Genomic DNA, 23,366 nt, shown 5'->3' with positions numbered 1-23,366 from the left:
TACACCAATATAATTTACATTAAATATGATAATAAATTTAGATATATTTAATAAATAACATAAAATATAGTTATAACTTGCTTATTCATTGAGATACATCTATACTGACAAACTAATTTGAATTACTTTAGAATACAAGAAACTGCATATTCCTAGTGAAATCAATCTATACTTGTATAAAATGAATAGAAAAAGGAAACAAAATCTTAAGCTATTTTAGTGATTATTAGTGGTCCTGATGGTATTCAGATTCTGATTGCTATTTGCATATAGTGAGATAAATAAGTGATTGTTCTAGTGCTATTGGGATGTAATATTTTTAATGTGGTTGAAAAAAGAGATTAAAGTGAATGAGTCTAGACAATGAAATTTTGAATTTGAACTGAAATTCTCAGTTGGTTGGTTCTCAGTATGAACCAACATGTTTTGTTCTTCAAACAAAAAAGAAATCCTAACTGGTTTCCCTGAAAAGGCCTAGAATCATTGGTGTTCCTCACATTCAGAGTGTGGTTTCTATATGTGTTTCCTAATGAAGAAATCAACACATCTTGTAGCAACGGCTGACTCTTGATGGAGGCTAGGAAAGGTTCAAAAGGAGCCCACATGTAAGCAAATCAGAAAGTAAATACTAGTGGCAGAGAAACACTCAGAAACTTAATCTCCCACAAGTAGGCCAATTTCAGGATTAATTAGTAAAATAACTAATGGACTGAAACACAACAAACATTTAAAGATCAATGAATTCACCTGTGGAAAATGTTAGGCATCAGTTCATTCTGAAAACTGAAACCACAGAGAAAGAATCAAGTATTTATCTTGCTTTTCCTATATAATCTGTACCTTAAAGTATTCAACTTGTTGGAGAGAATTTAATAGAAGTAATCCAATGAACAAACAAAAACAAATTGATAGAACTAGTATATCACCATTCTGCAATCCTTAACAATTTGGGCAATGATCATCAAGGCTAATCAATCACAGAAAGAGATGTGGGAGTGAGAGTAGTATACAATTCCACCTCTGAAAGTCTTGCCAAACAGAGTGAAACCAAACCAAACCAAACATGGAACCTGAATTGCCAGGGCAGTCATGATAGCTTTTTCTAGACTTAGTGAAAAGGACTTTTCATAAGCTTTAAGTGATCAAATTTGAAATTCAATTAAGTTAATGAATGAAGTCTAAGTCATCTAGTTTCTATTTAGCCCTGCACTATAACCTGATGTAAAAAAAAAAATTACAAAAATCTTTATCTGAGGTTTATTGTCCTTAGAAAGGATAATGCATAGTTTTTATTCCATCTTTCTAATTAGTAATTTAAGCATATGTTCAGCATTTAACTCTAAATGTTTGCCTTTTCCCCAAGCTCGAAGACAGCTGTCCAAGATTTGAATGCCAGAAAACATTTAATATCAACATCTGTTGAATTATGTTAATTTAGTGTAATATAATTGGGCATGAGTTGGAATTGATCAGAAGTATGTGAAATAAAAAAGGTAAATTCCCATAAATATCTTGGTATACAAACAAAATCACTAAGGAATGATGAGAAATATTTACTTCCGAGAGAAAAGGTAAAAGAAAACTACTAATTATATAGAAATTGATTCTTTTAAAAACACAATTCTAACTCCATGGGATATTATCTTGCTATTTTAAAGTTATTTTTAATTGATTTCATAATTGAAAGGAAATGAAAGTTGACTAAAATTAATGATAATTAAATGTTTAATATTTGAATATTTTATGCATTATTAAGTAAAACATTCTAATTGTACTTACACATGCATTAAATTTTTTAGATTTCAGGATAATTTCTGCTATTTATGAGTAGTAAATATTTAAGGGTTTGATGTGATTTCAGTTCTACAGACATGAAATAGCATTTTGAAATTGAAAGTATTTTCAGTGTGGCAGATGAAGTTAGTAGATATATTCTGGGGATAATTTATAGGATATAAAGCACCAAGGAGCATCTGTTGTTTATTGGTTTGCTGATTTAAATATTAAATTTTACAGTGACTCTCTTATTAATAAATTAGGACTGCTTGTTTGTTTTGGGAAGTATTCTGGCACATATACACATTGGATTAACAGATCCCCAAATGGACCTGTAATGAAGTTACAATGCAGGCTGCAGTAGTGACACAAGCTGTTGTGATATGGCCCTGCAGGTGTCCCTTAATCATTTCCTAGGGGAACCATATCTGGGAGTTAAAGGTTAGCTCTGTGTCCATGCCCATTTAATCACAGGACCAATTTGGAGAGTGCCAACTGTGAAACAGACACCTGTCCTTAAGGAAATGGACTCAGACCACAAATTCATCTCAGCTAAGGGTCACTGGAACAGCTTTCACATGCTAAATATTTTCTATCATTAGCGACTACAGCCAAATTCAACTGCAATCCTGGAGGTGAGAGGCTGTGCATATTTCTAGTCATCTGAAAATACCTAGTTCAACTGCCAGAAAAATAGGGAATATAAGTAATAAGGGTTTCACTAAGGAATAGATGATTTTTAAAGATTTAATTCACCATATATTAGATATCTTACATATTTCCAAATGGTAAATTCCTTTTTAAAGTGTAGATTCCTCATAAGACACTAAAAAGCAACCTCCCAAAATTATATTGGTTGCTAACTAATTTTATTTAGTATAATCACAACTTAAACTAACCTTTTATAATCATTAATTTAAAATCTTGGCAAGGAAGGTTAGAATTTCAGAATGCCAAGAGGACAGGAGGCTTGAGAACTGGCAATTTGAAGACAGTGTGGTTTTGTAAAATACAGTAATTTGTTCATACTGTATAAAAGGGATTAATTAAATCCCTTAAAAACCATTTTGTGTTGTATATGTGGGATGTTTCCAATTATTCTACCTTAAGTATCTCTATACCTAGAAGTTATTCAAATGTTCTTTTTAATTAGAATACATATATAATTAAATGTGTTCCAATTAAACAAATATGGAATGCATACATTCTAATTAAAGGGAATATGTGAATATTTTTTTACTAGCTCATTCATGCATACATAGGAATGAATCAAAGTAACTTATAAGATGTTTTTCCATCTGAAGGGCTAAGGAAACTTTAGAACAATGAAGTCTAATGCTAACTTTAAGTTTGGAAAGAAAAAAATTGTAAAATACTAGAAAACGTAAAGTTGTATTTAAAAACAGTTTCAGTTCACCATTTTGGACACACAAAATATAAAATGTAATGTGACATAAATTACTTTAAAACATGGTTTTGAATTAGATAGCTTTAATATGATATAGGAGGGTTTGTTTTAAAATTCTAAATTTACTACAATAGGATAAGTAGTCTCATCTTAAATAAGTAAAATAAAGCATCATTTACTTTTGTGGATATATTCAATTTTGTTGATATGTTTCTGTGAAAAGCAGTATTAAACAAATATAGTCCATGTCATTATGCAGTACTCTAATGAACAGTTATCCTCTTCCAATTTATTAACAGATGCTCAAAAATGTAGTAATTAATAGTTTCATTTATTTTTGGCAAACCTGCAAAATGACAAATAGTTTTCTATCTGTTGCAAATTAGATTTTCTTTCCAAACAACAAATGACAGTATGGGGAAGACAGCAAACAGAATCATTGAACATCTTTGGATCTTTACAAGATCAAATAGAGAGCAGCTGTAATTCTGTTACATCTGCAACACAATACAGTGATCTGCATCATCTAATGAAAGTGAATGTGCTATATTAATGCAAACAGGAATTTTTTTTTGAATGGAAGAATGTGTGTACACGTGCGTATGAGAGTGCATGCATGTGAATGTTATAGAATTTGCTTTATTTCTCAGATTAAATCTTTTGTCATTTTTTTTCATTTTAGAAGTCTTTTTAAACTACTAATCAGGAAAGACCACAGTAAAAATGTTTATTTTTTCCTTCTGACTATCAATAGATAACATGAGAAATGAACACAGTATCCAAATATGATCAAATCATTTGACATTAAGTAGTCAAAATACTTTTTCATGCTTTTAGGAACTAAGTAAAAAATGAATTAACTGAAGCATTTCTAAGAGATACTATAAACATTAAGTAGACCTTAGTATTATTAGTAATAAAAATATTTTCACTTGTTTTCAAATTGTACATCAGACTACAAAGATGATTTTGCCTATGTGCTTCATAAAGAAAATCAATCAAGTAAAGAAGGGGAAATCCCCACCCCAAAAGAAGCTATAATGAGGAAAAGATATAACATGATCTAAATAATTAAATAAAGCTGCCCCAGACTATCCAGTTTGTTGCATGGATGCTTTCAGCAATAAAGACTAACCACAAGTATAAAAATGTGTTAAAAGAATGACACATGACTTAGTATCAGCTGTCACTTGAATGAGTTGAACTGATTTTTAATTCGGGAAGGCTATATTGAATTTTCTGATGCTCACCAATGGTGTTTGACATGAGAAACAACATGAAATTATTTAATTGTAGCGCTAAATGAGAGGATGGACAAGAGATATTTCTAATTTTGAGAAGGCACAAAAATATTAAGTGCTGAAACACTAAAGAAAACAAACAAACAAACAAAAAGAGACTGGAATAACCCAGTTCTCTCTGCTTTCTCACTTGAAGCTCTCAAAAAACAATTACCCTTTGTGCTGGGAACATGACATCCTGAGACAGGGAAGGACTGCCTGGAATCATCTAGACTGTTCTAATCTCCTCTATAAACAGGGCATCCTTCAAAGCTTTAGTCTAGTGTGTTATGCCATGCCTGAGGTATATAACCTGGGGTGGGCTGCCTTTCAGGATCCCTCAAATAGGGCATGTGCAGTAAAGATGTCATCCATTCCAGGAAACTTCTCTGAGCCCTGGGAGATCAACTTGAAATGGATCCTAGCCTTCTTTTGTCTCCTGCTATCTATATGTAAGTAATAAATCTGCTCTATCTAACTTGTTGCTGTAAGCATGTTCTGTCTCACTGGACACAGACAAATTGGCAACCAGTGCAAAGTGAATCTGCTTCACAAATCAAGTCTAGAATTTAAGTGAAAGATACAGTTTGAAAAAATAAATCTAGATGTCACCAGTATTTCTCTCTAAAAACAGGTGCATTGTCCCAAGGATTAGTTCTCTGTGTGTTTTCAGCCGATTGATTGCATATAATAATCACTCAAACTTCATGCTTCTTAATTATTAAATTTTGATGGTGAGAGGTAAATAGGTATTTTTTCAAATAATAACTAAATATGCTTTTACATATTTATATATTGAAAGAATATTGTTTTTGTCTTTTTATTTTATTTTCAAAGATTTTAAGGTGTAAAAATGATCAAAAGGCATGAATAAAGAGTGACATTCCTTAAATATTAGATGAGAGATAAAATATAATAAAAGTAAGGTGAAACTTCATAGTAGGAAAATGGACAACACTGAACAAATGGAATAATGACTGTAAAATAAGACCCCATAGAAATGCCAAGCGCATAAGACCTCCTGTACATGCCTATAGTCCCAGTTACTCAGGAGACTGAGTCAGAGGATCATTTTAGTCTAGGAGTTTACAGTCAGCTTGGGCAACATAGTGAGACTCCATCTCAAAACACAACCAAATTAAAAAAAAAATCCATAGAGGTTTTATCAGTCTAATCATACAGAAGTGTCAGGATGGGAATAACAACAAGATACAAGTAACAGCGAAGAACATAAGATAGAAAATATATAGCTACAAGCATTGTAATAAAAAATCTTGGGAAACACATCAAATGAATAATATGGATAACATCAGAGGAAATTTTTTCATATCACTCACTATCTGATATATCACTTTATGATCAGGAGTTCCCCCCTTAGGAAATAAGCGTGAAGCAATGAACTAAAAGATTATAACATTAATATCACTTGAATCAATTAGAGTAAATTATATTCATACTAAGAATTAGTGTATTTCTCTCCCAAAAGTTAGATTATAGGGTCCTTTATCATATGTGTGAATGAGAATGTTAATTTTTTTATAATAAAACACAAGAGCTAATACAATTAGAATATGATAGAATAATATATTATGATCAGTACTATTGGTGGAAATGGAAGCCAGGAATGGGATATGTCAAGCATGAAAGACAAGTTAGGAAATCCAAAGGAACCCTGCCTTTTTAAGAAGAAGAAGAATACTTTGAAGAACATGAGTCCATTATTGATGAAGTAAACCTCCTGACAGAATTGACTGAAATTATTACAATTGGTTGTGTTTAAAAGACATCTTAAAGGTTACCTCTTTCATATTGTTAAGCACAGAACAGTTGGAAGAGACACAATTTCCCTGCACCCCTCATTAATTTAAGGAACTCAGATGAATATTAAAGCAGATGTGGCAAAAAAGGAGGAAGAGAATAAACTGGAAACCTAGAAAACCACTACGAAAATGTATTAGTTACAGGGATTGGTAAATACGTTGCTAAAATCCTTCCACAGACATCGTGGAAATTCCCCTGAGGAACTGAGTGAGATGTACCACACTCCAAAGGATAAAGCCATAATGACACATCCCTTTATTCAGAGATTTTGTGAGGAACACCCACTTTAAGATCATGCTACAGCCACACAATTCAGATTCTCACCTTTGAGTCACTAACAGCAAACCACCTGTGCATTTATCTTTTCTTACTTGCTTGGTATATTTTGGGAGTAAATGATCCCACAATTTATTGATTTAATGCAGTACAGTTCTCTTTTCTAACCTTTATGTTTTTCCATAAGTTTTAAGGGAAGTGTAGTCACTCATCAAAAAGGGTTAAGAAAAGTCAAGATAATATGAAAAAGACTAAAAAAGGAAATGGATTTTAAGAAAGGAATATGGAACAATGTATACAAATTAGGTGAAGAATTTTCATCTTCTATTTAATAAAATGTAAAACAAAAATTAAACTTCAGTCTTTCCTTATGTTTATTTTACCATTTTCAAATTGCCCTCTGCCTAACAAAACTGATAGCTTTAGAGAAAGAAGATATACCTCACCTGTTAATCAAGACAAAGATGATATATGAGAGGACTGTTAAAAAAATAAAGGATCAGAAATGAAAACTATATATACCAGAGTTTCTTTATCCATTCATCTGTTGAAGGGCATCTAGGTTGGTTTCACAATCTAGCTATAGTGAACTGAGCTGCTATAAACATTGATGTGGATGTGTTACTGTAGTATGCTGATTTTAAGTCCTTTGGGTATAAACCAAGGAGTGGTATAACTGGATCAAAAGGTGGGTCTATTCCAAGTTTTCTGAGGATTCTCCACACTGCTTTCCAGAGTGGCTGCACCAATTTGCAACTCCACCAGCAATGTACAAGTGTGCCTTTTCCCCCACATTCATGCCAACATCTAGACTCAATGGAATATTATTCAGTCATAAAGAAGAATAATATTATGGCATTTGCAAATACATGGATGGAATTGGAGAATATCATGGTAAGTGAAATAAGCCAATCCAAAAAAAAACAAAGGCCAAATGTTTTCCCTGTAAGTGGAGAATGATATATAATGGGGGTGGGAGGTGTTGGGAGTGTGAGAAGAATGGAGGAACTTTGGATTATGTAGAAGGAAATGAGAGGGAGCGGGGGTATGAAAAATGGTGGAATGAGACAGACATCATTACCCTATGTACATGTATGATTACATGAATGGTATGAATTTACATCGTGTACAACCATGGAAACGAAATGATGTACCCCATTTGTGTACAATGAATCAAAATGTAGTCTGTAAAAAATTTAAAAAATATATAAATAATTAAAAAGGAAAAAAGAAATGAAAAATATAAGATGATTTTTAAAACATCATTTAAAGATCTGGATATAATACTGAAAAAATTTCCCGGAAATCAATCACTCAATCTATCAATCATATGTATGAATTTTTAAAAATTAGGTTATTTACGGTTGTCCCAACACCCAAATAAAAAAGAGACAAAGTGGCAACTACTGAAACCAAGACACTGTAAGACTAACTTTAAAATCTCAAGGCAAAATGATTTCCAAAACAGAATTTAATTCCCAGCTAAATTACTCAATATGAAACATTGATTAACATTAGTAAGAACATTCTTAGATACGCACAATCCCATAAATTTAACTGTGCTTCTTTTCTTTCTCAAAAAACTGAAGAAAATTAATGCCATAGATCCAGGGAAGAGAAATCCCACATAGGAGAGAGATGAAGGAAACCGCTAGGATGATAGTGAAGAAAAGTAGCATGACATTAAATGTGCAGCAGCTTCAGAGGACAAACAATCCAGAATAATTGAGGGCTCAAAGTGGAATGGTATCCCCCCGCCAAACAAAAAAACAAAAAACAAAAAAACAAACTCGGAGTTACACTTTTGGGAAGAGGCAGTTGATGGTTAGGGGCAGGTGGTATAGGAAGAGATGCAAATGAAAACAATGATTTCCAAAACACCTGAAAGTTAAACATCTATGAATATTTAGATGCACAATCATATTAATGAAAACATTTTTATTTGATGCGTCAGAAAGGTAAAGAAATTCCAATATGAGCATGTGAAGAGAGCACACAGCAAGAAGCTGTAATATTAAATTAAAAACTTTAAGAAATGTTAATGTAAACATGTAATACTAGAATGACAGAAGTCAACAGTAGAAAGAAATATCCAAAAGAATTGAAAGTGGTCGGAGAATGAAATTCAAGAATGGGCAAGGCAACACCCAATGAGTAAGTGGTGAAACTGGGATTAGAAGTCAGTCATTCCAGTTCTAGAGACCACCCCTTGATCAGTGTACTCTATTACTTAGACTCAATTTTCAATTCATCCTACACATATTTTATACAACAAATGTTTGCTGTGTATAGTGTCATACACTGTTTTTTGGTATTGTGGTTGCATGAGTGGATGAAGTAGACACTTGACTCTTGCAAAGTTTAAAAGAGTGGGGTAATAGAAACAATAAGAAAAATGTGTGATAGAGGACAGAATTTGATGGTATTGGTAGAGAGTGGGCATGTCTGACTTTGAGCTGAGAATTGAAGAAGATTGGGAAAAAGCCACACAAACTGTTACAGAGAAAATGTTCTAGGCAGAGGGAACAGCAAATAAAAAGACCCTGAGATGTGAGCTGGGGTAGGTGTGGTGGAGGAAGAGTAAAGAGGTCCACGTGAAACAGAATAAGACGTATTTCATGTTTGTGTACATATGCCAAAATATACTCTACTGTCAGGTATAACTAAAGAGAACCAATTGAAAAAAAAAAAAAAAAGAGGCCAATGTGGCAGGAGCAGGTGAGTAAGAGTTAAAGTAGAAGGACATAAGGTCAAAGAAGCAAAGAAGGGCAGGGTCAGATCACATTGGGCTCTATAGGCCAAGATAAGACTCACTTTAACTTGGAATGAAACGAAAAACACAAAGTGTTTTTATTTAACAGCTTTCACAGCTTCACTGTCAGCCTAGCAGTTTATATAAACTGCACATATTTAAAGCATACAATCTGATAAGTTTTCACACACACACACACACACACACACACACACGCGTGAAATCATCACCATAATAAAGAAAATGAAGACATTTATCATGCAACAAGTTTCTTCATGCCCCTTTGTAATCCTTTCCTCTTGTATCTCCTGGCACCTATCCCATGCCCACACAACTGATCAGTTTTCTGTCACTATGTATTAGTTTATATTTCCTGGAATTCTATATGAAGGTGTTAAGTGTATTGATCCTTCATTACTTTTTAGTCATGAGTTACATTCCACTGCATGAATATGGCACACATTGTTTATCTGTGTAATTTAGTTGGACATTTAGGAGATACATGCTTTCTTTTTTTTAGTTATTATGAATAAGGCTATCATGTGAAAAAGTCACATATGGATCATATAATAGGTGCATACTAAATATTTAAGGTAACTTCCAAACTGTTTTCCAGAGTGATTGTACTATTTTACATCCCCCAAAACAGTTACATTTCTTTTACATCCTGTATAATACTTTTTCATTTTAACCATTCTAATAAGAATGATATTAAGAATAGTATTTTGTTGTGGTTTTGTTTTTTATTTTCCTAATGGGTATTGATGTTTAATATCTTTTCATGCGCATATGTGCCATTCATATATTTTCTTTGCGAGGGTCTATTCAAACTTTAGCTTATTGCTTGACTGGGCTGAATTCTTATTGAATTTTTAGTGTTCTTTTTATATTTCTTGATACAAGTCTTATTAGACATGTGATTTGCAAATATTTTCTTCCCAGTCTGTGACTTATCTTTTCATTCTTTTCACATTATATTTAGATGAACATAATTTTTAAATTTTGATAAATTCCAGTATTTTAATTGTTCTTTCCTGGACTGTACTTTGAGGTTCTAAGAAATATTTTTCTAACCCAAGGTATGATGATTTATTTATTTGTTGATGTTGCTAGGGCCTGGCACATGTTAGGCAAGGTCTCTACCACCGAGCTATACACCCTAGACTTTGATAGTTAATTTTATTTGTCATCTTGACCATGTAGCTAACTGGGAATTGTGCCTTACTGCTGCTGCCCAGAATCATAAGAAAATAAACCATATATTAATAGCCTTGGTAAAGATCAAAAGTCCAAATTTGAAGCATAGTTTATGAATTATATTTATTGATTTCCATATGTTGAACCAAACTTGCATCCCTGGAATGAACCCCACTTGATCATGGTGCACTATCTTTTTAATGTATTTCTGTATGTGATTTGTCATTATTTCATTGAGAATTTTTTACATCAATGCTCATCAGGGATATTAGTCTGAAGTTTTCTTTCCTTGATGTGTCTTTGTCTGGTTGATACTCGCTTCATAAAATACATTTGGAAGGTTTCCTTCCTTTTCTATTTCATAGAATAATTTGAGGAGTATTGGTGTAAGTTCTTCATTAAAGGTCTTGTAGAACTTGATTGAAAGTCCATCTGGTCCTGGGCTTTTCTTTATGGGTAGGCTTCTAATAGCATCTTCAATTTCATTGTTTGATATTAATCTGTTTAAATTTTCTATGTCTCTTAATTCAATTTGGGTAGGTCACATGTCTTTAGAAATGTCGATGTCTTCAAGATTTTCTATTTTACTGGAATATAGAGTTTCAAAGTAGCTTCTTATTATCATCTGTATTTCAGTGGTGTCTATGGTGATATTTCCTTTTTCATCATGAATTTTAGTAATTTGGGTTTTCTCTCTGTTAGCTTGGCTAAGGGTTGATCAATTTTGTTTATTTTTTTAAAGAACTAACTTTTTGTTTGGTTGACTTTTAAAATTGTTTTGTTTTAATTTCATTACTTTTGGCTCTGATTTTCATTATTTCCTGTCCTATACTGCTTTTGGTGCTGATTTGTTCTTATTTTTCTAGGGCTTCGAGATGAACAGTTAGGTTATTTATTTGGTGATTTTCTGTTCTTTTAATGAACGTGCTTGATCCTATAGAACTGTTTCCATAGTGTCCCAGAGATTTTGATATGTTGTTTCACTATCCTCATTTCTCTCTAGGTATTTTTTTATTTCATCCCTGATTTCTTCAGCTATCCATTGGTTATTCAGTAGTGTATTACATAGTCTCTAGGTGTTAGAGTAGCTTCAATTTTTTATTTTATTGTTAATTTCTAATTTTATTCCATTATGATCTGATACAATGCAAGATATTATCTCTATTTTTTTGTATTTGCTAAGAATTGGTTTGTGGACTAAGATGTGGTCTATTTTAGAGAATGTTCCATGTGCTACTGAAAAGAAAGTTTATTCATTTGTTGATGGATGAAATATTCTACATATGTCTGTTAAGTCTAAATTATTAATTGTATTTTTTAGTTCTGTGGCTTCTTTAGTTTTTTATTTGAAGATCTATCATTGGTGAGAAAGGTGTGTTGAAGTCACCTGGTATTATTATGTTGTGATCTATTTGATTCTTGAGATTGTAAGGGTTTATTTTATGTATGTAGATGTTCCATTGTTTGGGGCATAAATTAAATATTTGAGATTGTTATGTCTTACTGATATATACAGTTCCCTTAAGAATTATGAAATGCCTTTCTTTGTCCCTTCTGATTAATTTTGACTTGAAGTCCACTTTATCAGATATAAAGATAGAAACTCTTGCTTGTTTGTGAGATTCATGTGAATGGTAAGTTTTTTCCCATGCTTTTACTTTCAGTCTGTAGATGTCTTTGCCTATGAGGTGAGTCTTTTGGAGACAGCATATTGTTGAGTCTTGTCTCTGCCAGTCTATGTCTTTTGATTGTTGAATTTAGGCCATTTACATTCAATGTTATTATTGAGAAATGATTATTTGCTATATTTTGAATTATTTCTAGTTTCTAATTTGAAATAGCTTCTTTTCTGATTGTTTCTAGTGTAGTTCCTCCCTTTGCTGAATTTCATTTTTATTTTTTATTTCTTCTTCATAAAATAGTTTTTAGGGAACTACGAACTATTATAGTGCTGGCTTTTTGGTTGTGGATTTTTTAAAAATTTTCTTTATCATGGAAGGCTTTCATTTCATCATCAATTGTGAAACTTAGTTTTACAATCTTGGTTGGTATCCATTTTCTTTCAGATCTTGGTATGTATTATTCCAAGATCTCCTTGCTTTAAGGGTCTGGGTTGAAAATCAGCTGAGATTTGAATTGGTTTCCCTCTAAATGTTACTTAAGTTCCCCCACGCCCCCAGCAGCCTTTAGAATTCTATCCTTATTCTGTATGTTAGGCATCTTGATAATAATATGCCTTAATGAGGTTCTACTGTAATTTTGCATATTTGAGGTCCTGTAAGCTTCCTGTATTTGATATTCTATTAAGGTTTGGGAAATTTTTAGCCATTATTTCAATGAAAAGATAATATATTTCTTTGGTTTGTATCTCTCAGCCATTGTCTAGCCCAATAAATCGTAGTTTGGTCTTTTCACGTTATCCCATATTTCTTGGATGTTCTGTTCCATAACGCTTTCATACTATCATAAAGTTGAAAACTCATAAGTGAAACCATCCTTAAGTTAAGATATAGTCTGTAGTTTGCAAACTGTAGGACTAGGGAAGTTAAGGGAGCAACTCTGTCCCAGTGTGAAGGCTTGGTTTTTAGTAGACTAATGGTATAAATCCTTTTTCTGTGTTCAAAGGCCCAAGCTCCAGGAGCACTGATGTCTGAGAGCGAAAGAAATAAATAGATGTCCCACCTCAAGAAGAGAGAACAAATTTACCCTTCCTCTAACCTTTTGTTCAATATGGGCCTTTGATGAACTGGATGATGCCCACTTGTTTTGGAGTGGTAGATCTTTACTCAGTCTCCTGATTCAAATGCTAACTTCTTACACACAAAAAGAGAAATAATGTTTTAGCAGGTACCTGGGCATTCCTTAGTCTGCTCAAGTTGACACATAAAATTAAACATCAGAGTGTGTGAGTTATGGATTAAAAATCTTTTTTTTTTTTCCCCTAAATGGTTATTCAATTGCTCCAGTGCCAGTTGTTAAAAAGACCATTAAACTCTGTATTTTCATATGAAATTAGAATTAGCTTGTCCAGTTCTATAAAATATCCCTCTGGGATTTTGATTTAGATTGTATTAAATATATAGACAGTTTTGGGGCAGGGTAACTGATCTAAAGAATATTGAGTCTCCTGACCCAGGAACAAGGCTTCTCTCTCTATTTACGCAGGTCTTAAGACTTAAACAAATAACTGGTTCTCAATCATGTTTTATTTTCTTGCTTCATACTTAACAATATCTTTCTACATCTCTTTTAAGAATATCTTTCTACATCTCTTTTAGTTACTGTGTATTAGGCTAATTTTAATTTTTTGACTCACTTAACATTTCTGCTTCCATTGGATTCTGTAATCCAATATATTTTCCTTTGAGAAAGCTATTCTCCTCAAATGTCTTATTATCTTGGCCTGTGAGTTCACTTCATCTGGTAATATTAGTTCCTCTGTCAGGTTTGGTAGAGGGAAAGGCAAGTCATCTGTGTCAGTGCTAAGCAGTTTAGCAAATGGGCTATGAACCTTAGAGAAGCCTTGGTACTAGCAAACCAGTTATCAGAGCCTACTCCATGAAAGAACTCTTGGTCAGAAAAATACCCTCTCCCTCTCCTCACTCCCAAAGAGACATAGAAATGCAAGTCTCCTGCCCTAGGGTTTGGAGGGGTCAAAGTGTTCCATCAAGCTTTCCATGGTCCTCAAGACATAGCCCCGTGGCTATCCTGAAAGTTTATTCCTGAAAACATTTGAATCAGAGACTGGAGTCTTTCTGGATTACGCAGATACCAACTGTCCCAAAGCAAGCATACAACTAGAGAAGTTCCCCTCATATTTTAATCTCCCTCAGCCAGGCTGGATTGCCTCCTGCTGACATCTGAATCACCTTACCTCAAATATATAAGTTCCAAATAACCCCTACAATATAAAGGATTTCTTATTCTTTTATTTTTTCTCTTTCTAAGTTTTCCTGGGTTGATCTTGGGGGAGGGTGGCAGTAATCTTGTAGTTCAGAATGATGACTGGAACAGTAAATGATACCAAATTTCCTTTCCTTTTCTTCCTTCTTTCCTCTCTTCCTATTCCCCAGCCCCTCCTTCTTTCTTTTGTGGTACTGGGTATACTTGAATACTAGGCAAGCACTCTACCAATGGGCTATATCCCTGGACTTTTCTTGAGGTAGGGTCTGGCTAAATTACCCAACCTGGCCCTGAACTTGTGATCCTTTTGCTTCAGCCTCCTGAATAGCAAGGATTAGAGGCATGTGCCACAAAGTACAGCTTGGGACCAAATTTCTAATATGAATATTTAAGGTAGTAAATTTTCCAACAATTATCAATTATTAATAACCCATGAGTTTCAATATTCTCATGATTTGAATTGTGAATACATGAGTACTTAGAAACATTGTTTTCTAACACCAGACCTTAAAAAGATATATCTTCTTGAGATCCAAGATGGTGGACTAGAGGGAGGTTGCATTCCTTGTCGCTCCATAACTCCGGTTTCAAGCAGAGGATATCTGTTTCTTGATTGCTCACTGTCAGGAGCCTATCATCCGCCATTTGCCTGCCTCTCGCCTGTCCATCGCCTGCCTTACACCTGTCCATCACCCGACACACAAGGTTCACCTCCTGATCGTCCAATAACAGTCAGCAAACTGATTGCCGATTGCCAGTGGAGCACCAGCTGCCTGCTGTTGCCTGGAAGTTCACTGTTACAGTACTTGCAGGTTTGATTACACGTGGCTGCCACCATTTTGAGACAACAGCCAGGCCCCGTAAGACCCCTGGCCTGACTGACTGAGCCCCATCTCTAGGATACCTCAGCCCGACAGATCACTCTGTGCCTCTGGGGCACTCACATCAACTGACTGCTCCCTGCCGCCAGGACCCCCAGACCAACTGACTGTCCTATTCACCGGGACCCCAGACCGACGGATTGCAACCGGCCTCCAGGATCCCACAACCACACCAAACACACCCGACCTCCAGGACCCCTGCCTGACCAATCGCATCCTGCCTCCAGGACCTCTTGCTGAACATGTCCACACCCTGAGCTGCAGCTCCCCATTTGCCAACACATTTCGAAGCTAGAGCGGCCATCTTGGATAATCCTGAAAGCTGTAGCTCCAATCTTTAGGTGGGGCAAATCCCATCCTGAGATGCCTGCTGGAGACTTGAAGTTCATTGTCAGGTACCTCTCATGCATGAGGCTACTGAACTCTGGAAGTTTTCATTACTATATGACTGTTAAACTATAGATTTTCTTTTTTCTCCTTATTGAAAAAATTAAAATTTTTATTTCTTTACTTTTCTTGTTCTCTTTTCCTTTTGTTTATCTGTTCCCTCAGAGTCTCTTTCTCCCTTTCTTGCATGCTAACATCCAATTTCTTTTGATTACACTCACCCTTTCTATTACCTAGAACTACTGTATATTCTTTTCTTATCCCATTAACAGTCACATTCTATATCCCTCTGCATCCTCTCTTTGTCTTCCATTTGAAACTGCAGACCTTATTGCAAATTTGCTTCTTTTACTGAAGATAATATTTGAACTCATTCTGTTTATTATGACAATTTGTTATTGTCCTCATAGGGGCTATTTGGTCTAGGATTGCATAGTGTCTGAATTGGGCACTGCTAATATTGACCTCCCCTTAAAGAAAGGGGAGCCTATAGGGCCACTATAAGCCTATAGGGGGAAATCTGTAATACCCCAGATCTGCACTGCTAGAGGGGAAGATACATGAACAACATGAAAAAACAAGGGAAGAAAATGATCCAAACAAATCTAGATTCTATATTAATAGAATCCAATGACAGTATGGTAGAAGAAATGTCAGAAAAGGACTTCTGATTATACATGATTAAGATGATTTGCGAAGCAAAGGATGAGATAAGAGAGCAAATGCAGGCAATGAATGATAATACCAATAAGGTGAAAGAGCAACTGCAGGAAGCAAAAGATCATTTCAACAAAGAGATAGAGATTCTCAAAAAAAATCAAATGGAAATCCCTGAAATGAAGGAAACAATAAACCAAATAAAAAAGTCAATGGAAAGCATCACCAAAAGACTAGACCACTTGGAAGACAGAAACACAGACAATGAAGACAAAATATTTAATCTTGAAAATAAAGTTGCCCAAGCAGAGAAGATGGTAAGGAATCATGAACAGAATCTCCAAGATCTATGGGACATCATGAAAAGACCAAATTGAAGAATTATTGGGATTGAGGAAGGCACAGAGATACAAACCAAAGAAATGAACAAAGTATTCAATGAAATAATATCAGAAAATTTCCCAAACCTGAAGAATGAAATGGAAAATCAAATACAAGAGGCTTACAGAACACCAAATGCACAAAATCACAACAGATCCACACCAAGGCACATTATAATGAAAATGCCTAACATTCAAAATAAAGATAGGATTTTGAAGGCCGCGAGAGGAAAGCATCAGATTACATATAGGGGGAGACCAATACGGAGAGCAGCCGACTTCTCAACCCAGACTCTAAAAGCTAGAAGGGCCTGGAACAACGTATTTCAAGCTCTGAGAGAACATGGTTGCCAAACAAGAATCCTATACCCAGCAAAACTAACCTTCAGATTTGAAGATGAAAAAAAATACTTCCATGATAAACAAAAGTTAAAAGAATTTACAAATAGAAAGCCCGCGCTACAGAAGGTTCTCAACAAAATATTCCATGAGGAGGAAATGAAAAACAACAATGTAGGTCAGCAAACAGAGGAACTACCTTAGAGAAAAACTACTCAAAGGAGAAACCAAGCCAACTTAAAAGCCAAAAATAAGCCAAATGACTGGGAATACAAATCATATCTCAATAATCACCCTGAACGTTAATGGCCTAAACTCATCAATCAAAAGACATAGATTGGCAGAATGGATTAAAAAGAAAGACCCAACAATGTGCTGCCTGCAAAAGACTCATCTCATAGAAAAAGACATTCACAGACAAAAGGTGAAAGGATGGGAAAAAACCTACCATGCACATGGACTCAGTAAAAAAGCGGAGGTTTCCATCCTTATATCAGATAAAGTGGACTTCAAGCCAAAGTTAGTCAGAAGGGAGAAAGAAGGACATTTCATACTGCTTAAGGGAACCATAAATCAGGAAGACATAACGATCGTAAATATTTATGCCCCAAACAATGGTGCATCCCTGTACATCAAACAAATCCTTCTCAATTCCAGGAATCACATAGACCACAACACAATAATTCTGGGTGACTTTAATGCACCACTATCACCACTAGATAGATCTTCCAAACAAAAACCAACCAAAGAAACCATAGAACTCAATAACACAATTGATAACCTAGACTTAATAGACATATATAGAATATTCCATCCATCAACGAGCGGATTCACTTTCTTCTCAGCAGCACATGGAACCTTCTCGAAAATAGACCATATGTTATGCCACAAAGCAGCCCTTAGGAAATGCAAAGAAATAGAGATACTGCCCTGTGTTCTATCAGATCATAATGGACTGAGAATAGAAATCAATGACAAAATAAAAAACAGAAATTACTCCAACACCTGGATACTAAATAATATGCTATTGAATGAAACATGGATAACAAAAAACATCAGGGAGGAGATAAAAAAATTCTTAGAGGTCAATGAGAACGACGGGACAACATATAAAAATCTCTGGGACACTATGAAAGCGGTACTAAGAGGAAAATTCATTGCATGGAGCGCATTCCAGAAAAAAATGAAAAGTCAACAACTAAATGACCTAACATTACAGCTTAAAGCCCTAGAAAAAGAAGAACAGAATAACAGCAAAAGTAGTAGAAGACAGGAAATAATTAAAATCAGAGCTGAAATCAATGAAATTGCAACAAAAGAAACAATTCAAAAAATTGACAAAACAAAAAGTTGGTTCTTTGAGAAAGTAAACAAAATAGACAACCCTTTAGCCACACTAACAAAGAGAAGGAGAGAGAAGACTCAAATTACTAAAATTCGTGATGAAAAAGGAAATATCACGACAGACACCACTGAGATACAGAACATAATGAGAAGCTACTTTGAAAATCTGTATTCCAACAAAATAGAAACTACTAAAGACATTGACAAATTTCTAGAGACATATGCTCCTCCCAAACTGAACCAGGAGGACATACACAATTTAAACAGATCAATATCAAGCAATGAAATAGAAGAAGCCATTAAAAATCTACCATCCAAGAAAAGTCCAGGACCAGACAAATTCTCAGCCGAGTTGTACAAGACCTTCAAAGAAGAACTCATTCCAATACTTCTCAAAGTATTCCAGGAAATAGAAAAGGAGGGTACCCTACCGAACTCATTCTACGAAGCTTATATCACCCTCATACCCAAACCAGGCAAAGACACATCAAGGAAAGAAAATTTTAGACCAATATCCTTGATGAATATAGATGCAAAGATCCTTAACAAAATATTGGCAAACCGTATCCAAAAACATATTAAGAAAATTGTGCACCATGATCAAGTGGGGTTCATCCCTGGAATGCAAGCATGGTTTAACATCTGTAAATCAATAAACGTAATCCATCATGTCAATAGACTTAAGGATAAGAATCATATGGTTATTTCAATTGACACAGAAAAAGCGTTCGACAAAATACAACACCCCTTCATGCTCAAAACACTAGAAAAAATAGGGATAGTAGGAACATACCTGAACATTGTAAAGGCTATTTATGCTAAGCCCATGGCCAACATCATTCTTAATGGAGAGAAACTGAAACCATTCCGTTTAAAAACGGGAACAAGACAGGGATGTCCTCTTTCATCACGTTTATTCAACATGGTCCTCGAACTCTAGCCAGAGCAATTAGGCAGACCAAAGAAATTAAAAGAATACAAATAGGAAAAGAGGAACTTAAGCTGTCACTATTTGCTGATGACATGATTCTATATTTAGAGGATCCAAAAACCTCCTCCAGAAAACTTCCAGACCTCATCAATGAATTCAGCAAAATAGCAGGCTATAAAATCAACACGCATAAATCTAAAGCATTTTTATATGCAAGTGATGAAACATCTGAAAGGGAAATGAGGAAAACAACTCCACTTGCAATAACCTCAAGAAAAATAAGATACTTGGGAATCAATCTAACCAAAGAGGTAAAAGATCTCTACAATGAAAACTACAAAACATTGAAGAAAGAAATTGAGGAAGACCTTAGAAGATGGAAAGATCTCCCATGTTCTTGGATAGGAAGAATTAATATTGTCAAAATGGCCATACTACCAAAAGTGCTATACAGATTCAATGCAATTCCAATTAAAATCCCAATGACGTACCTTACAGAAATAGAGGAAGCAATCGTGAAATTCATCTGAAGGAATAAGAAACCCAGAATAGCTAAAGCAATCCTTAGCAGGAAGAATGAAACAGGGGGTATCGCAATACCAGAACTTCAACTATACTACAAAGCAATAGTAACAAAAACGGCATGGTATTGGCACCTAAACAGACAGGTAGATCAATGGTACAAAACAGAGGTCATGGACATAAACCCAAATAAATACAATTTTCTAATACTAGACAAAGGTGCCAAAAATATGCAATGGAGAAAAGACAGCCTGTTCAACAAATGGTGTTGGAAAAACTGGAAATCCATATGCAACAGAATGAAACTAAACCCCTATCTCTCACCCTGCACAAAAATCAACTCAAAATGGATCAAGGACCTTGAAATCAGACCAGAGACCCTGTATCTTATAGAAGAAAAAGTAGATCCAAATCTTCAACTTGTTGGCTTAGGATCAGACTTCCTTAACAGGACTCCCATAGCACAAGAAATAAAAGCAAGAATCAATAACTGAGACAGATTCAAACTAAATAGCTTTCTCTCAGCAAAGGAAACTATCGGCAATGCGAAGAGAGAGCCTACAGAGTGGGAGAATATCTTTGCCACTCATACTTCAGATAGAGCACTAATTTCCAGAATATATAAAGAACTCAAAAAACTCTACATGAAGAATACAAATAACTCAATCAACAAATGGGCTGAGGATATGAACAGACGCTTCACAGAAGAAGATCTACAAGCAATCAACAAACATATGAAAAAATGTTCACCATGTTTAGTAAGAAGAGAAATGCAAATCAAAACTACACCAAGATTCCATCTCACCCCAATTAGAATGGTGATTATCAAGAATACAAGCAACAATAGGTGTTGGAGAGGATGTGGGGAAAAAGGTACACTCATACATTGCTGGTGGGGTTGCAAATTAGTGCAGCCACTCTGGAAAGCAGTGTGGAGATTCCTTAGAAAACTTGGAATGGGCCCACCATTTGACCCAGCTATCCTACTCCTCGGCCTATACCCAAAGGACTTAAAATCAGCATACTACAGAGATACAGCTACATCAATGTTCATAGCTGCTCAATTCACCATAACCAGATTGTGGAACCAACCTAGATGTCCTTCAATTGATGAATGGATAAAGAAACTGTGTCTATATATATACATATACAATGGAATATTACTCAGCTATGAAGAATAATAAAATTATGGCATTTGCAGGCAAATGGATGAAACTGGAGAATATCATGCTAAGTGAGATAAGCCAATCTCAAAAATCCAAAAGACGAATGATCTCATTGATAAGCGGATAATGACACATTATAGGGGGTGGGAGGGGGGCAAGAATGGAGGAAGGTGGGACTGTATAGAGGGAAAAGAGGGGTGGGAGGTGGTGGGGGCGAAGGAAAAAGTAAGAGAATGAATCAAACATTACCCTATGTAAATGTATGATTACACAAATGGTATGCTGTTACTCCATGTACAAACAGAAACAACATGTATCCCATTTGTTTACAATAAAAATAAATTTAAAAAAAAGATATATCTTCTTGCTTCTAATTTCTAACTTAATCACATTCAGTCCAGGGAATATTATCTTAATGATACAAATTCATTAAAATTTGTTGATAGTAGCTATATAGGTTGCCAACTGGTTAATTTTGTAAGCATGTCATAGAGAAAATATGTTTTCTGTAATAGTTTGGGTGCCAGGTTTCATATAATTGCATTAATTTAAGCTTGATAATTTTATGTGAAACATTTTCTGTTTATAAACTTTCTGATGACTTAAGTCATTAATAATATAAGGGCATATTGAAGTGGGATCACCATGGAGGGGGTTAGTGAGTATCTGTGTGTATTGTTATTAATATTTTATTTACACATTTTGAGGCTATTTTATTTAGTGTATACCATAAAATTAACTTTTCTGGAAATTTGTATATTTTATCATTAAATAATGACCTTTTAAAGCTTGCTAAAATTTTTCCTCTTAAGTCAGTTTGTCTGATATGAAAGCTTTATTTTATAGTATATCTGGAATATCCTACTCTATTCCTTAGTTTACCATCTTTACCTGTCATTCTATATCAGGTGTATTTTCTATAAAGAACACATAGTTGGATTAAAAGAAAATCTAATCTAGTTAGTTCTGCCTTCAACTGACAAGTTTAATCCGTAAGTTTTATTGTGATCACTGATACGCGGATTTAATTCCATTGCTTAATTTTATGTTTTCTGTGTCTCATTTTCTCAATTTTTTTTTAAAGTTTTTTAAAAATGGGTATTTTGAGGGGAGGTCAATATTTTAGTTCATTTTACCCCTTAATGCATTTACAACTTATATCCTCCATTTCTATCAATGTAGTAGTTATTTTTGATATGTTACCAATTAATATTTACTAACCATCACTGTTTTATATGACCAATGAGGTAAACATCATGAATAATTTGAGAACTTTAGACTGGAGTTTTAGCTATAATCTCCAACATTGTTAACTTTGCTTATTAATGTCCATGATTTTACACTGTATTTTTCAAATTCCTACCAATTATACATTAGTGTCATTATTATTATTCTTTTATTTTAATGACACAAAACTTATACAGATTTATGAGTTATGATTATCATTTTATATAAGCAATGTTGTTTAAATGCTTTTTTAAAGTTATTTATTTTGATTTAGTATTCATATTCCCATCTCAGCATTTCCTTGGAAGATCATTTCCTTGAAATATATCCATTAAAAATTCTAGCAAAATTCCATTGGTAGTAAACTTTCTCCGTTTTTGAAAATATTAAAATGATTTATTTCATCTTCATGCCTGAAAAGTTTTCTGTGCTAGGTTGGCAGTGTATTCTTTTTTCCCTGTATCCTGAAGATGATTCCATTATCCCCTATTGCTATCATTCCTTTACAGATAATTTGTTCTTAATCTCTGAAATTTTAAAAGATCTTCCCTTTCTCTTTGATATACTAGAGTACACACTATTTTGTATGGATTTCTTTTTATTTATTATAGTTGGTTTTCACTGTGATTTTTTTTTGTATCTGTATTTATGGATTTATAATTTTCACTAGTTTTGGGAATTCTTGATCAACCTCTTTCAAATATCATGTTTTTCTTCAGTTCTAGTCTTTGCATCAAAGACTGATTAAATTTATCTTAATTATTCTGATTTTTCATTTCCTTGAATTTTATACTACATTCTGGCTTATTTCTCCTGATGTATTTCCATTTCATTAATTATCTCTTCATCAGTCATACTTCTCACTTCTAACAATTTTGTTTTTTCACTTCTGATGGATTAGTTTTAAGAGTAATTTGTTGCTCTCTCTTTTATTTCTATAAACATTTCATCTATCATGATTAATGAACTATATCTTAAAATTTTAGGTTCTGATATACTTAGGGGCAAATTCATTAGTTGATGTTGATTCTCAATGAGGTGAATTATCTGATTTTGGGTTTGGTAAAGTTTTAACTGTCCAAATGAGGTATGTATGCTCTGTAAGATTTGCATTTGCTC

At 34.1% G+C, this 23,366-nt stretch overlaps 1 protein-coding gene across 2 annotated transcripts in view; it reads right to left on the bottom strand.

The window, feature by feature from the left end:
* Positions 1-23,366, bottom strand: part of Gpatch2 (G-patch domain containing 2) — a 181,784-nt gene that overhangs the window by 28,561 nt on the left and 129,857 nt on the right. The window lies entirely within an intron of this gene.

The sequence above is a fragment of the Sciurus carolinensis genome, chromosome 12, assembly GCF_902686445.1.
Source record: "Sciurus carolinensis chromosome 12, mSciCar1.2, whole genome shotgun sequence".
In the NCBI taxonomy this organism is placed as follows: domain Eukaryota; kingdom Metazoa; phylum Chordata; class Mammalia; order Rodentia; family Sciuridae; genus Sciurus; species Sciurus carolinensis.
The sequence above is the reverse complement of the archived record's forward strand: the minus strand, read 5'-3'. Positions and strand labels throughout refer to the sequence as shown.